This window comes from Odocoileus virginianus, chromosome 7 (genome assembly GCF_023699985.2).
Source record: "Odocoileus virginianus isolate 20LAN1187 ecotype Illinois chromosome 7, Ovbor_1.2, whole genome shotgun sequence".
NCBI lineage: Eukaryota > Metazoa > Chordata > Mammalia > Artiodactyla > Cervidae > Odocoileus > Odocoileus virginianus.
The window spans coordinates 343,038-356,075 of NC_069680.1; the positions used below are offsets into that span (position 1 = coordinate 343,038).

The window sequence follows — 13,038 nt, forward strand, 5'->3', positions numbered from 1 at the left end:
TTCCCATTTGTCTCATTCTCCCACTATGAGGAGAATCGGAGGTGAGTGGAAATATGGTTTAATAAAAAGCTTTAACTAGTCAACTATTTTACTATAACAGTTTGTTTACTGGGATTCTGCTTGAAATGGGGAGGGCAATGCCAAGAAATGAGGCTTTGTGCCTTGAACAGAAAACATAAAACCTGCGGCAGCCTCACCCAGCACCCCACTTTTTCATAAAACTTTGCAGGTTACAGAACATCAGTGCCAGTGGCGGCCTTGGCCGCCTACAATCTTTAAAAAAGGAGTGGGGTGGGTGGGAATGCAATATGATCTGTCTTTAACAAGGTTTCATGTGGCCAAGGGACCCAGAGCATCACAGAATTTCAGGGCTGGAAAGGACCACAATTTCCAAACGTTATGAGTCTTGAAGTCCAGATCAATCCATCAAGATGAGAGAATACTACAACCAGTCACACATGCTCCCTGAAACAAAGAATTCCCACCCTGCCAAGCCCTTCCAATAGGACAAAGGGGAAAGCCAAGTCAGCCATTAAGTGTCACAGCTTCTATGCCCATGGTCCCACTGTGCTCTCTAGAAGCTAAGCTCCATGAACCTAGGCATCTGTTACCACGTGAGTCTGTAAGTCATGAGGATACGACAATATTATTCTAAATTCCTTCTTAAAATTTCACTTTGCTCTTCCCTCTGAAAAAGCAGCAGTACAAAATTAACATCTAAAGTTTCATAACATTTATAGTAAGTCCAAATGTCTCAAACTAAAGTAAAAAAAATCTTATATACAAGTACAAGGTTGGGAAATAAATAGCTTTCTCTTCGCAAAAAAAAAAAAAAAAAAATCATTAAGGCAAATCTGCCATCAAATGCCCTTTGGTGTTTCTGAACCCGTTATTTCATTTAATAAAAGTTCACTAATGTGAAGCACTGAATAGTGTGGTTCTTCTATTTTAAATTTACAGTTAGATCTTACATGTCTGGAAATCCATCCCTCAAAATTCTAAACAGAGGGCATTTTAAGAAGACTGCAGAGATGGGGGAAAGGATAAAGGCCTCATGCAGAAGTTGCTCCCACCCTTTAAATATGCAACAAAAGTCTTTCATAAATATGTAACTTTAGAACTCTTGGGTTGGTTTCCACAAATACCAAAGCTCCCTTTAAGAGGACTGAGAATATAATACATTGGTGAATATAATCACACTTCTGAAGGGAATCTAGTTTAAGAAGCATATAATTATAGACTCTTCTTATCTAATAATAAAAGTGCAAAAGATAAATAAGTTTTCTCTTATGTAAAAATGTAAAGCCTAGCTAAATACACTAGATTATAAGAGGGGAAAAAAACTAAAAGATGAGCTAAATCTCTTGAAACAAAAATGAAAAATACTTGAATTCTCAACATGGTATGAAGCATTTCTAATTCCCATCTGCTAACATCACAGCTCAAAAAACTAGCCGGCAAATTTAAACGTAGAGAAATCTGGTGCAGTGAGACCTTGGGAAGCACAAAATCCAGGACAACAACACAAAGTTCACTGACAAGGCTTTGCTAAATGGTCACGTCTGACAGCTGAACAGGGACAGAAAATCACAGTTACACATGCGTGGAATTGAAAATACTCACACTCCTATTTCATTGCCGGGAACACCGAAGTCCAAAGAGAAAGGAAGGAGGAGCAGGAGGGCTCAGGAATGTGCCCGAGACGCTGACCAGAGGAGAACTGGCTGGGAAGGTCCTTTCTCAGGAGTCTCCCAGCAATCGGCATTTACTCACTCAACAAGGACAAGTAAGTGCCTGAACCCTTCGAATTAAATGCCAGGCGGGGAAACCCTTCTCTGGCCACTCAGCTCAGCTCCCTCATTAAATTCAGAGTGGAACCAGCTGCCGGGAAAGCAAAGGGTGACCCCGCCAAGGCTCTGGAAATTCCTAGCCAAGAGTAGATTGAGTGCCTGGATCAGTGCTAGAAGGGAGATTTCAGGCCGGCCTACGGAAGATAAGGAAACCGTCCTCAGAGTACTGCTCTGCTCCTGGCTGGAAGTAAAGTGTGGTTCTCTGTAGAACGTGTTGGGTCCACATGCCAGTCCGCTTGGCCTCACTGTCATCAGGGAAGAAGAACAGATGGAGTTAAGAGGGGCAGAGAGAACCCAAAGATGAATAAAATGATGCAGATGAACAGACCAGCCCAGGCAATATTTCAACAGGGGAAAAAAAGATCAATCCTCTATAAGAATTATTTACATATATAGACAGAAATACACACAGAATTCTTCACTAAATAGAAGGGCTTGTTTGCTATTTGTTTTGGGGTTTTTTTGATCCTTGCAGCCTACTTTTTTCTTTTTTTATACTCTAAGATTGGATGTTGGATGTTTAGTCACTAAGTCATGTCCAACTCTTTGCAACCCCATGGATTATTGCCCACCAGGCTCCTTCTCTAGGCAAGAATACCAAAGTGGGTTGCCATTTCCTTCTCCAGGGAGCTTCCCTGACCCAGGGGCTGAACCCCAGTCTCGTGCATTGCAGACAGACTCTTTACCACTGACTTTTAAAAATTTATTTATTTAATTGGAGGATAATTACTTTACAATACTGTGATGGCCTCTGCCATATATCAACACGAATAGGCCATAGGCATACATGTGTCCCCTCCCTCTTGAACGCCCCGCCCCTCCAGGTTGTCACAGAGCACTGGCTTTAGGTTCCCTTGGTCATACATCGAACTCCCACTGGCTATCTGTTTTACATATGATAATGCATATGTTTCAGTGCTGTTCTCTCAAATCATCCTACCCCCTCCTTTTCCCCCTGTTTCCAAAAGTCTGACTTTCTTTTTAATTGAAGGATAGTTGATTTACAATATTGTGTTAGTTTCAGGTAAACAGCAAAGTGATTCAGTTTTTTATTTTTTTTTTCAGATTATTTTCAATTATATATTTTCAATTACAAGATATTGTCAACAAAGATCCATCTAGTCAAAGCTATGGTTTTTCCAGTAGTCATGTATGTATGAAGGCTGGACTATAAAGAAAGCTGAGCACTGAAGAATTGATGCTTTTGAACTGTGGTGTTGGAGAAGACTCTTGAGAGTCCCTTGGACTGCTAGAAGATCCAACCAGTCCATCCTAAAGGAGACAGTCCTGGGTGTTCATTGGAAGGACTGATGCCAAAGCTGAAACTCCAATACTTTGGCCACCTGATGTGAAGAGCTGACTCATTTGAAAAGATCCTGATGCTGGGAAAGATTGAGAGCAGGAGCAGAGGGGGCAGCAGAGGATGAGATGGTTGGATGGCATCACCAACTCAATAGACATGAGTTTGGGTGGACTCCGGGAGTTGGTGATGGACAGGGAGGCCTGGCATGCTGCGGTTCATGGGGTCACAAAGAATCAGACACGACTGAGTGACTGAATTGAACAAGATATTGAACATAGTTCCCTGTGTTCTACAGTAAACTGTTGATGCTTATCTGTTTTAGGTATAGTAGTTGTATCCATTAATCTCACACTCCTAATTCACTCTCCTCCTCCATTTCCCCTTTGGTTTCTATAAGTTTATTTTCTATGTCTTTGGATCTGTTTCTGTTCTGCAAATAGTTCCATTTGTGTAATTTTTTTAGATTCCACATATTAATTGATATAATATTTGTCTTTCTAAACAGAGGTTAAGTTTTATTTAAATCTTTATTTCATTTGTTTTGCCTATCATTGAAATCTACATAAATGACATTAAGAAATTATATTCAAATATAGATACGTTATGTGAAATCATTTTGAAGTCAAACTTTAAGATAATCTAAGTGATAGCTTCTCTTATGTCTTGATCTTTTTTTTTCCTCTTAAAATAAAGATAGATCTGTAACCGAGTATGGCAAGACAAAAACTGACATCTTTTGGCTTGAATTTCATTACTTTAAAAGCCAAAAATGCTGTTTTGTGTAACTATGTGGTTGGAAGACCCTAATAGAACAATCGTTGCCTTTTTTGTGGGTAACTGTCTATTCTCATCTATCCCCAAATTAAATAAAATACTGGTTTTAACTTTTGATATGAGGTAGCAATTTCCTCCATATTCAGTAATTTCCTCCAAAGATACTTTTATAAATTCACAAGTGGCTTAATAACCAATGATTTTCTTAGATCAAGTATTTTAAAGTCCAACTTGCAATGCTATTCCCAGTCAACTCAATGAATTGGAGAATTCAGAAAAAGGCAGGAGGCATTTAAAAATTGTTTCTCATACGTGACTTTCCACCAAATTTTTAATTTGTATTTTAATTTTCATTATAAATTTGAATTATCTAGATTTAAAACCATTTTCAATTATGGTAACTAAAATAACCTTTGCAAAATCTTCCAGAGGGTCTCAATACTGCCGTAGGTTGATAAACAGGGGACGTATCTGTTTAAAATGCAGACTGCAGGTTCTGCTCTCAGATATGTTGGCTGAGAGGTTCCAAGAAGGCCCCAGAATCTGCATTTCTGACATACAGTTTCAGGCCATCCTTTGAGAAACACTGGTCAATGTGCCCAGCTGAAGCTCCAATACTCTGGCCACCTGATGTGAAGCGCTGACCCATTGGAAAAGACCCTGATGCTGGGAAAGATTGAGGGCAGGAGCGGAAGGGGGCAGCAGAGGATGAGATGGTTGGATGGTATCACCGATTCAGTGGACATGAGTTTGAGCAAGCTCCGGGAGATGGTGAAGGACAGGGAGGCCTGGTGTGCCACAGACCATGGGGTCGCAAAGAGTCGGACACGACTGAGCGACTGAACAACAACTGTAGCACCAAGTATGAGATGTCCACAGCTCTCGCACAGAGCTGACCACAAAGCCGAAAACCACCATGAGCGTGTTGCATCACTTTAAACAGAATTTATAATTTGTATTGATTGTGTCAGAACTTCACTTAAGCAGGGTGACTGTTTCTCCTTTTTTCCCTGCAAAATGTTCACAGTGAATAAAACAATGTGCAAATGTAATTCCACTTGCAGGGCCTGCCAGGCATGACTGCTCCCCATCTGCACACAGTCTGGCACGGGATTTCCGAATGAGGAAGTAGCTCAGAGTACAAGCGTCTATTAGCTTAAATATTCCTAAACTGGATGTCTGAGAAAGCAAAGAATTCAACTGTACACAAAAGGTAGGATGATTTCATACCATAACCCATAAAATGACTCTAACCTAGAAAAAGATGTATTTGGACACATCCAGCGACACATCTAAAGAGCAAATGTTTATTTTTTAATTAGACAAGCTTTGATTTCTAATAGTCCATTAATAATTTATTCTATCATGCTATTGTTAGGGGACAGTTCTCCCCTTGTACCAGACTCAAACTCCCAACTTCTATTGTGTTTCCACTAAATACAGTCTTATTAATTATACAGCAACAGGAAAGTTTCTAACAGAAAGCAATTAAAACCTCCCCAAAATCAAAAGTGGTTGTTTGAGTATTAAGCTTTTTAAGAATTCCCTTTTCATCTCATTTCAAAAGTAATTTTTTTTTTTAGATTTATCAAGTTAATTTTTTAAAACATGAAAGAAATGTAAGCACAGAACTAAACATCTGAACATTAAAGATCCAAAACATCAGCACCCAGCACAACCTCTTAATCTGTAGGACCAAACTGCCACAAATATCACTCATCCCCAGATGAACTTGTTTCTGATCCAGGTAACTGCTAAGTATTCAGGACTGTACCTCTGTAACACATAAACTTTAATTTGGGGGTAAGAGGGATTCCCTGGCGGTCCAGTGGTTAGGACTCTGTCCTCTCACTGACAAGGGCCCAGGTTCAACCTCCGGTCAGAGAACTAAAATCATGTCAGCTTTGAAGCTTGGCCAAAAAAAAAAAAGAAAAAAAAAAAAATGGGGGGATGGGGAGCATATACTCAAGCTCTGCTTCACATTTCTTTTTAGCCCACTCTGATTCTTTTTTCTTAGTAATAAATTAAACACAACCAATGTTATCACCAAGAGTCCCCTCTTCAGCACAGGCACTAAGCTTAGCATGTTACATACAACGGCTCATTTAACCCTACTAACCTTATGATATATGGACTGCTGCTGCCAACTGCGAAAGCAGGCAAAGGCTCAGGGTCTTCTCTGGGGTCACACATCCAGGATGTGGTGGAGTTGTGACAGAAAATCCCACCTGACCTTAAATTCCAGGCTCTTTTCTATGACCTCATTCTATAAAGGTGTGTCTTCCACTGCACTGCGTTTCCCTGTCTACACTGCCCTGCTCATTTTAAGAACACCTTCCTGGTACACTCATTTTTGGAGTAATGACTTGAATCTGCTCAACAGCATTCTGCACAATCACCCTGCCTTTCCAAAGTATCTGCTTTGTCCCCACACTGTGCTCAGTCTAGCTGCAGACATGAACAGGCGCTGCCCTTGAGGGGCTTGCATTCCAAGCCGTGGAGGGGACTTAAAAGCAGGACAGGGTCTGGGTTGGTTTTTTTCATTTGTTTTTTTTTAAGCCATGTGATGCCTGGCCCTGGTCCACTGCCGGCTGCTGAGAGTGTGACAGTGAACAGAAGCCTGGACTGAGGCCTGTGAGCAGAGACAAGGGACCCCTTTGGTCTACAACATGAACTTGAGAGTTAATTAAGGACTCTTCACGGTGCTTTCTCGGCACAAATTCCAAAACTAGAATTGTTTGTCTCTGAAAATTCCTAGCCACAAGCAGATTGAGTGCCTGGATCAGAGCTAGACAGGAGATACTAAAAGGGAAATGTTAAAGTAAAATCAAGTTTGTGCACATTTGAAAAAATTTTTTTAAACCTGTTCATAGTTATGATGCTGGCGTCACCATCAAATCCCAAGTCCTGCTGTTTACTCCCTTGACTCTTGTCAACTCAAGTGGCAAAGATATCGCAAGTTCCAGTAAACACATGGCTCATTCTTGTGCTGGCAGGAGTTCTAGAGGGGAGCTGGAAGGAGTGTCTGTGGCCAAGCTAAGGCTACAGCCTTTACAGGGGCAGTATTCCCCATGGTCCAGAAAGGCAGTGACCAGTTATCAAGGCAAGAGAACCCTAAGCTAATAGGTCAATGTAGGTAGCCCATGGTCATGAAAGTCCCCATTTCCCTCCACCACTAACTCGGCAATTCCATGCTTTTCTTTAATGAGAAGCCTGATGCCTCTCGACTCATGCCCCTGCCTTCCCTCAGAGGCACTGATTAAGAATGCAGCCTCAATCTGCAGCAACATGGAGGCACCTAGAGATGACCACAGTAAGTGAAGTAAGTCAGAAAGACAAATGTATCACTTATACGCAGAATCTAAAATATGACACAGATGAACTTATCTACGAAACAGAAACAGATTCACAGACATTGTGAACAGACTTGTGGTTGCCAGGGAGGAGAGAGCATGAGGCAGGATGGACTGGGAGTCTGGATTAGCAGATGCAAACTATTATACGGAGAATGAACAAGAAGGTCCTACTGTATAACAGAATCACTTTGCTATACCGCAGACATTAACACACTGTAAATCAACTATACATCAGTTAAACAAATCTTTTAAAAAAGAATATAGGCTTAATGACAATTATCATTTCCACTTAGTGGATGTGCAACTGTGGGCAAGTTATCTGGGTTCCTCATCTCAAAATGGGGTGATTGCAAGTGGCTACCACAAGACTTGATTGGGATAATACAGGTGAAGCACTTAGCACAAAACCAGGCACGCTGCATGTGCTTGATAAGTGACCGCTGTCCCTCAGGATACAGGGTACCCACTGTCTTGTCCACTCTTTGTCTCACTCATGTGATAGCTCCTGTATCGTTTATTCTTCTGTAAGCCAGAGATGACTGTCTGAAGGGGGAGAGGTAAGAACTATACACATTCTGTCATTTTCTCTGCTCTTTGCAGGGATCTATTCTTGCAGGATAGTCAACAGATGTTTTGAGTTTTTGTTTTATCTAACAAGGAAGAACCTTTTAAAACTCAGCAGACTCACTTATACTTATTGGAATTCTCTCAGTACCTTACATAGTGGAAAGCATTCAGTAAAAATCATCGTCGGGTCTGTTTTGATATGAAGGATCTTAGAATCTTTAGAAATAATTTTTACTGTATTAGATGAGAAAACAGTTTAGGTGGGGAAGGAGAAGGCTGCCCATGACATCAGAGTGAGTTTGTGACCCAGACAGGAATGAAACTAGGGCTTTTAAGTTCCATTTCAGCACTGCTTCCCTCCAAAATATACTGCTGCTGCTGCTAAGTCGCGTTAATCGTGTCCAACTCTGTGTGACCCCATAGACAGCAGCCCACCAGGCTCCTCTGTCCCTGGGATTCTCCAGGAAAGAATACTGGAATGGGTTGCCATTTCCTTCTCCAATGCATGAAAGTGAACAGTGAAAGTCAAGTCGCTCAGTCATATCTGACTCTTAGCGACTCCATGGACTGTAGCCTACCAGGCTCCTCTGTCCATGGGATTCTCCAGGCGAGAGCACTGGAGTGGGTTGCCTTTGCCTTCTCTGCCAAAAGACACTGTGTCAAAACACAGCTAACCGGCTTTACCTTTCTACAGACCAAATGGTAAGGTCAGTGTCACGCTAATGTCATGTTTCAAGAGAAGCAAAGTTCTGGGAATTCCCTGGTGGTCCAGGCGCTTTCACTGCCGGGACCTGGGGGCAAGCCCTGGTGGGGGAATTAAGACCCTGCATGCTGCGTGTGATGCAGCCAAAAAAAAAAAAAAAAAAAAAAATGATACTAATAAATATATCCTCACTGTGAAAAATTCTTCATGATACTAACTTTCCATATACAAAGAAATAACAGAATGCTCTAGATAGTGAAATATACTGATTGCTAAGATTTGCAATGTTTTATTTCCTCTCAAAATTCACATGTTGAAAACCTCACACTCAAGGTGATGATATTAGGAGGTGGAAAGTGCTTAGATTCAGGGCAGAGCCTTAATGAATGGGATTAATGCCCTTTTAAAAGAGGCCCCAGAGAGCTCCCAGCCCTTCTGCCATGTGAGGCCATAAAAAGGAGCCTGCAACCTGGAAGAGGTGAGAGCCCTCTTCCAGGTGGAAGACCTTGCTGGAACCTTGACCTTGAAGTTCCTAGTCTCCAGAACTGTGAGAAGTAAGTGTTTGCTGTCTGTAAGTCACCCAGCCTGTGGCATTTTGTTACAGCTGCCTAAGAAGACGAAGAAGTCCAACTTTTGAAGAATGAGAAATTTTATGAAATGAAATACTCTGGCATCCTCAGTATGATTTCCCTTTCTGTGGGCCAGAAGGTATCTAGAGAGCATTACTTTAGGCGATGATCACAATTCTGGCCTGTGTCACATGTCCCAGACTCTTAGGACAGCACAGTTCCCAATCTTCTCTTTGTACCAACATGCAATGTAAAGTTCCACCCAAATTCCAGTTTTTAGTAACTAAATAAAATCGGTTAAGCATTTTAATTAGAAATAAACATAAGATGCAAACAACGGGGAACCCATAAAGAGAAGGCTCACAAGCTCACTCCCAGGTGCATCCACCCATGAACTTAGAACCGAGCCTGTTGACGGCTGTAGTTGCGACACATTATCTGTCAAAGCCCTCCATGTACAGCTAAGGTGACAGCAGCCCCAGCTTGAGCAGCAATGTAGATTCCACAACCAGAATCTTTAATTATCTATTTCCATGAGAAAGAAGCAAGTGGCAAGGTGAGTATCACAGATTTCTTTAAAGAAAATTGTTTCTAGTTATTCTTTTGAAGTCAGAAAACACTGAACTCCAACTCCTAAACTTTATATGGTTACCAAACTGAACCATTCTGACGGCTCTATTAATTCAAAAATAGTCACATATTGGATTATCACACTGATCAAACATGTGGCATTATTAGGGAACCCAAGATCTCGGTCACCAAGAAATAATCTTCCTGAAACCCTCAAGCATGGTTTCAGGAAGATGATTTCATACTAACTTTCCTCAGTGAGTTCTGGGGTAGAAAAAAGTGGGAAGATCTGGGGCTAACAGTTGTCCAAGTTACCAACAACTCCATTGACTAGAACTCGGAATTTCCTAAGCATTCCTATTAAAGTTTTACTGAGGAATAATTTATGAGAAGTCTGTGGCATGTTGTGAAAAAAAATACATCTGACATTTAAGACCATTTTAAAACATCTCTCTTGTAAGAGGAGCTGGAGGTGTGGCAGGTTTCAGCCTTGCTCATGCCTGGGGGAGAACTGATGATTTTAGCAGTTCTGGGCAGGAGCCTGGCACTGCTTGAAAGCTCCGAGGCCTGGGCAGGCTCCCTGTACAACCTGAGGTGCTGTTGGGCAAACAGCATCTCCATTCCTATCTGAGGCCTCAGCACTGTTTGCCCTTCAAGGTTCCCTGCTGCCTAAGGAAACATGCGAAATATTTCCGTGAAGGACTGCTGTGTGGAAGCAACAGGAAATAAAGGTTTACTCCAGTGACTCCCTGCTAATGCAGGGGCGGAGGTCGCATCTGAGAATCACAGTTTTCCAACTGACTTGTTATTTTTACCAGATGTGTTGTGCACACTATTTGAGAGGTGGTTTTGTTTTCTGGAATAAAGGGGACTTGATCGTAAGCTATATTCTGGTTAAGCGTTAAAAACCAGCCCAAATGCAAAGCGACAGGGAAGAAAGGAACCTCCTCAGAGACATGACTTTTAAATTTTCTTAGGGCGTAAGAGACATGAGACATTCATGTACTCTGAAACTTCTTGAAGGAAGTAAAATATCAGTTCTTAGAAAAGTCAACCTTTATCATCTTCTAACAAAGGTATTAGGCTAAAGAGACTTCACTGGACCAGTGTGACCCCAATATGAAAACTTGAGCCAGGGGCACCCTGAGAGGCCCTCATGACATCCCTTGCTTCTCCCAACCGTTTGCCCACCTCCCACCACTGGTACCATCTCCATTTGGATAAGGCACCTATGAATAGAGCGCCCTTTCTTTCCACTCCCACAGCCAAGCCTTTCCCAAGCTGTGCCATATGTTTGAACATTCCTCTACGTTCTCCTAGCCCCTTCAAGCTAAGCTGCCTCATTTATGCCCTTCCAATGGTTCCCATATTCCCCCAAAACATTTTCTAGAATGGGACGGATCCCCCAAAAGGATGGAAGACAGACCTCCATAGCCCCAACCCACCTAGACATGGAAACTACAGGTTTACACCTTTCTTGCCCATATATGTAATCTGCATACTTTTCTTGTTAATTTATATATTTGTCCAAAGCACTATTTTCTCCCGTCTGCTGGTTCTAGCTCAGTATCTAGCTCAGAACAAGAGCTTCAGAGAGCAGTGTCATCAGCTTCCCCACATGAAGAAAGACTGACGACAGAGGGGATATTCTGCCTACAGAAGCATGGAGCGGAACCCGGGGGCTGAGAGACTGGCAGGGCAGTGTGAATTTTGCCTCCATTTCCCAGCTGCTACCTCCGGGTAATATGCCTTGCCTTTATGAGCTTCAGTTTCCTCCTCTGCAAAGTGTGAAATAATAGGAACTTATCCTTGAGATCGGTATGAGGACTAAATGTAACATACATAAACCTTGCATACACAGAGGAATCCAAGTCCTGCACTGACCAAAGCCACTGACTTTTCCCAAACTCTGCCTACACCTTCTATAAATAGTTCACTTATTTAGATCTTCTTAAATTACAAAATTTGACTGTGGTGTGTTTCCTGCCAGGACTCCAATATGCTCAGTAAGTGACATTTTCCTTAATTCGTCTTCCCTTGCTCTCCCTGATATCTGGCTTTCTACCCTGAGAAAAACTTGCTGCTTTAAAAAATATACAACCCTGTATTCTTCAACATTTAGTTACACAACACCTTGAACACTGACATGATATGTAAGTCAGTCATATCATGGTTGACTCAAATCATAAACTGTCATCACGGCCAGCTTGAGCCCTATTTCAAGTTTCTGAATTCCTCATAGATTGGCAGGGCCATAACATCTCCAGCCTTGAGGTACAGATCACCTAGACCAGCATCTCCCAAAACGTGTCCCACAAAACACCACTTCCAGAAAACTTAGCAGGTATGTAAAAGAAAAGGTATTACAGAATTTAACAAGTTTGAGACGACTTTCCATGTGACCCTCAATGACACTTAGGCATCTGAGAAGCACTGTCATAAAGAATCCTGTTGAAATTCATTAGGACAGCATTTCACTAACTTATTTGGCCACAGAACCCCTTGCCCATTGCTATTCTTAGAGCATCCATTAACATCGTGCAGAACGGATTTCTAAAAAACACTCCAGGACGGGGAAAAAGGAAAAATTCACTTTCCTAAAACAGGTCAGTTATAAAGGGCAGAGCTGGCTTCAAACCCACGCCCCTCAGACCCCAAACCTCTGCTCCTCCCACTACAGTTGAGGCTCGCTAAGTTCATTGCCCAGCAGAATCACCAGGCATGCTTGTTAAACTGCAGATGGCCGAATCCCATTTGGAATTTCTAATTCAGCGAGATTGGTGTGGGTTTCCAGCTAGCTTTCAGGCAATGCTCGAAGCAGTGAGAACTCCTGCACCACACCCACTCGGGGTGATAAAGGGGGCCTTGGCCTAGAGACTGAGGACCTAGTAGGGAAGCCAGGTCATAAACACGGGAAAATGCCTAAACGGCCACAAGGTTAATAGCTAACAGCTCAGCACACCAGGCTGCATCTAACCCATACAGCAAATCCAACAGCCCAGAGTCCAGACTGAAAAAACTAGACATTGGGAGCTAAACTAGATCTTAAAGGACAGGAAGGCCCAGGTGAAAAAGGAGGAGGGGAGCATTCCAAGTGGCAACAATAGCTGGTACTGCCCAAATATTTGTTTGTAGAGTCACAGCCTTTCGTAGCTGGAAGGGACCTGACCTCATATCTCTGGAGAGCACCCTGGTTCTTACAATTGAATATGGGTGTGACTGCTATTTCAAAAATCCACAGCAAAACACTTAACACAGATAGAGAAGCTCCTCTCCAAGTAGGTGATTTGGAGGACCCGGCAAAGCGGGAGCTCACTTACCACGCTGGTCCTCTCAACTGGTACCC

At 42.2% G+C, this 13,038-nt stretch overlaps 1 protein-coding gene across 50 annotated transcripts in view; it reads right to left on the reverse strand.

The window, feature by feature from the left end:
* SORBS1 (sorbin and SH3 domain containing 1) overlaps positions 1–13,038 on the reverse strand; it is a 229,905-nt gene that overhangs the window by 134,416 nt on the left and 82,451 nt on the right. The window contains exon 1 of one of the 50 annotated variants that reach the window (XM_070469888.1): positions 1,624–5,657. The exons of the other annotated variants lie outside the window; for them this stretch is intronic. The gene's annotated coding sequence lies outside the window, so the exon portion shown is untranslated. Of the gene's footprint in view, positions 1–1,623; positions 5,658–13,038 lie in introns of those variants that run through there. 50 annotated transcript variants of the gene reach the window in all.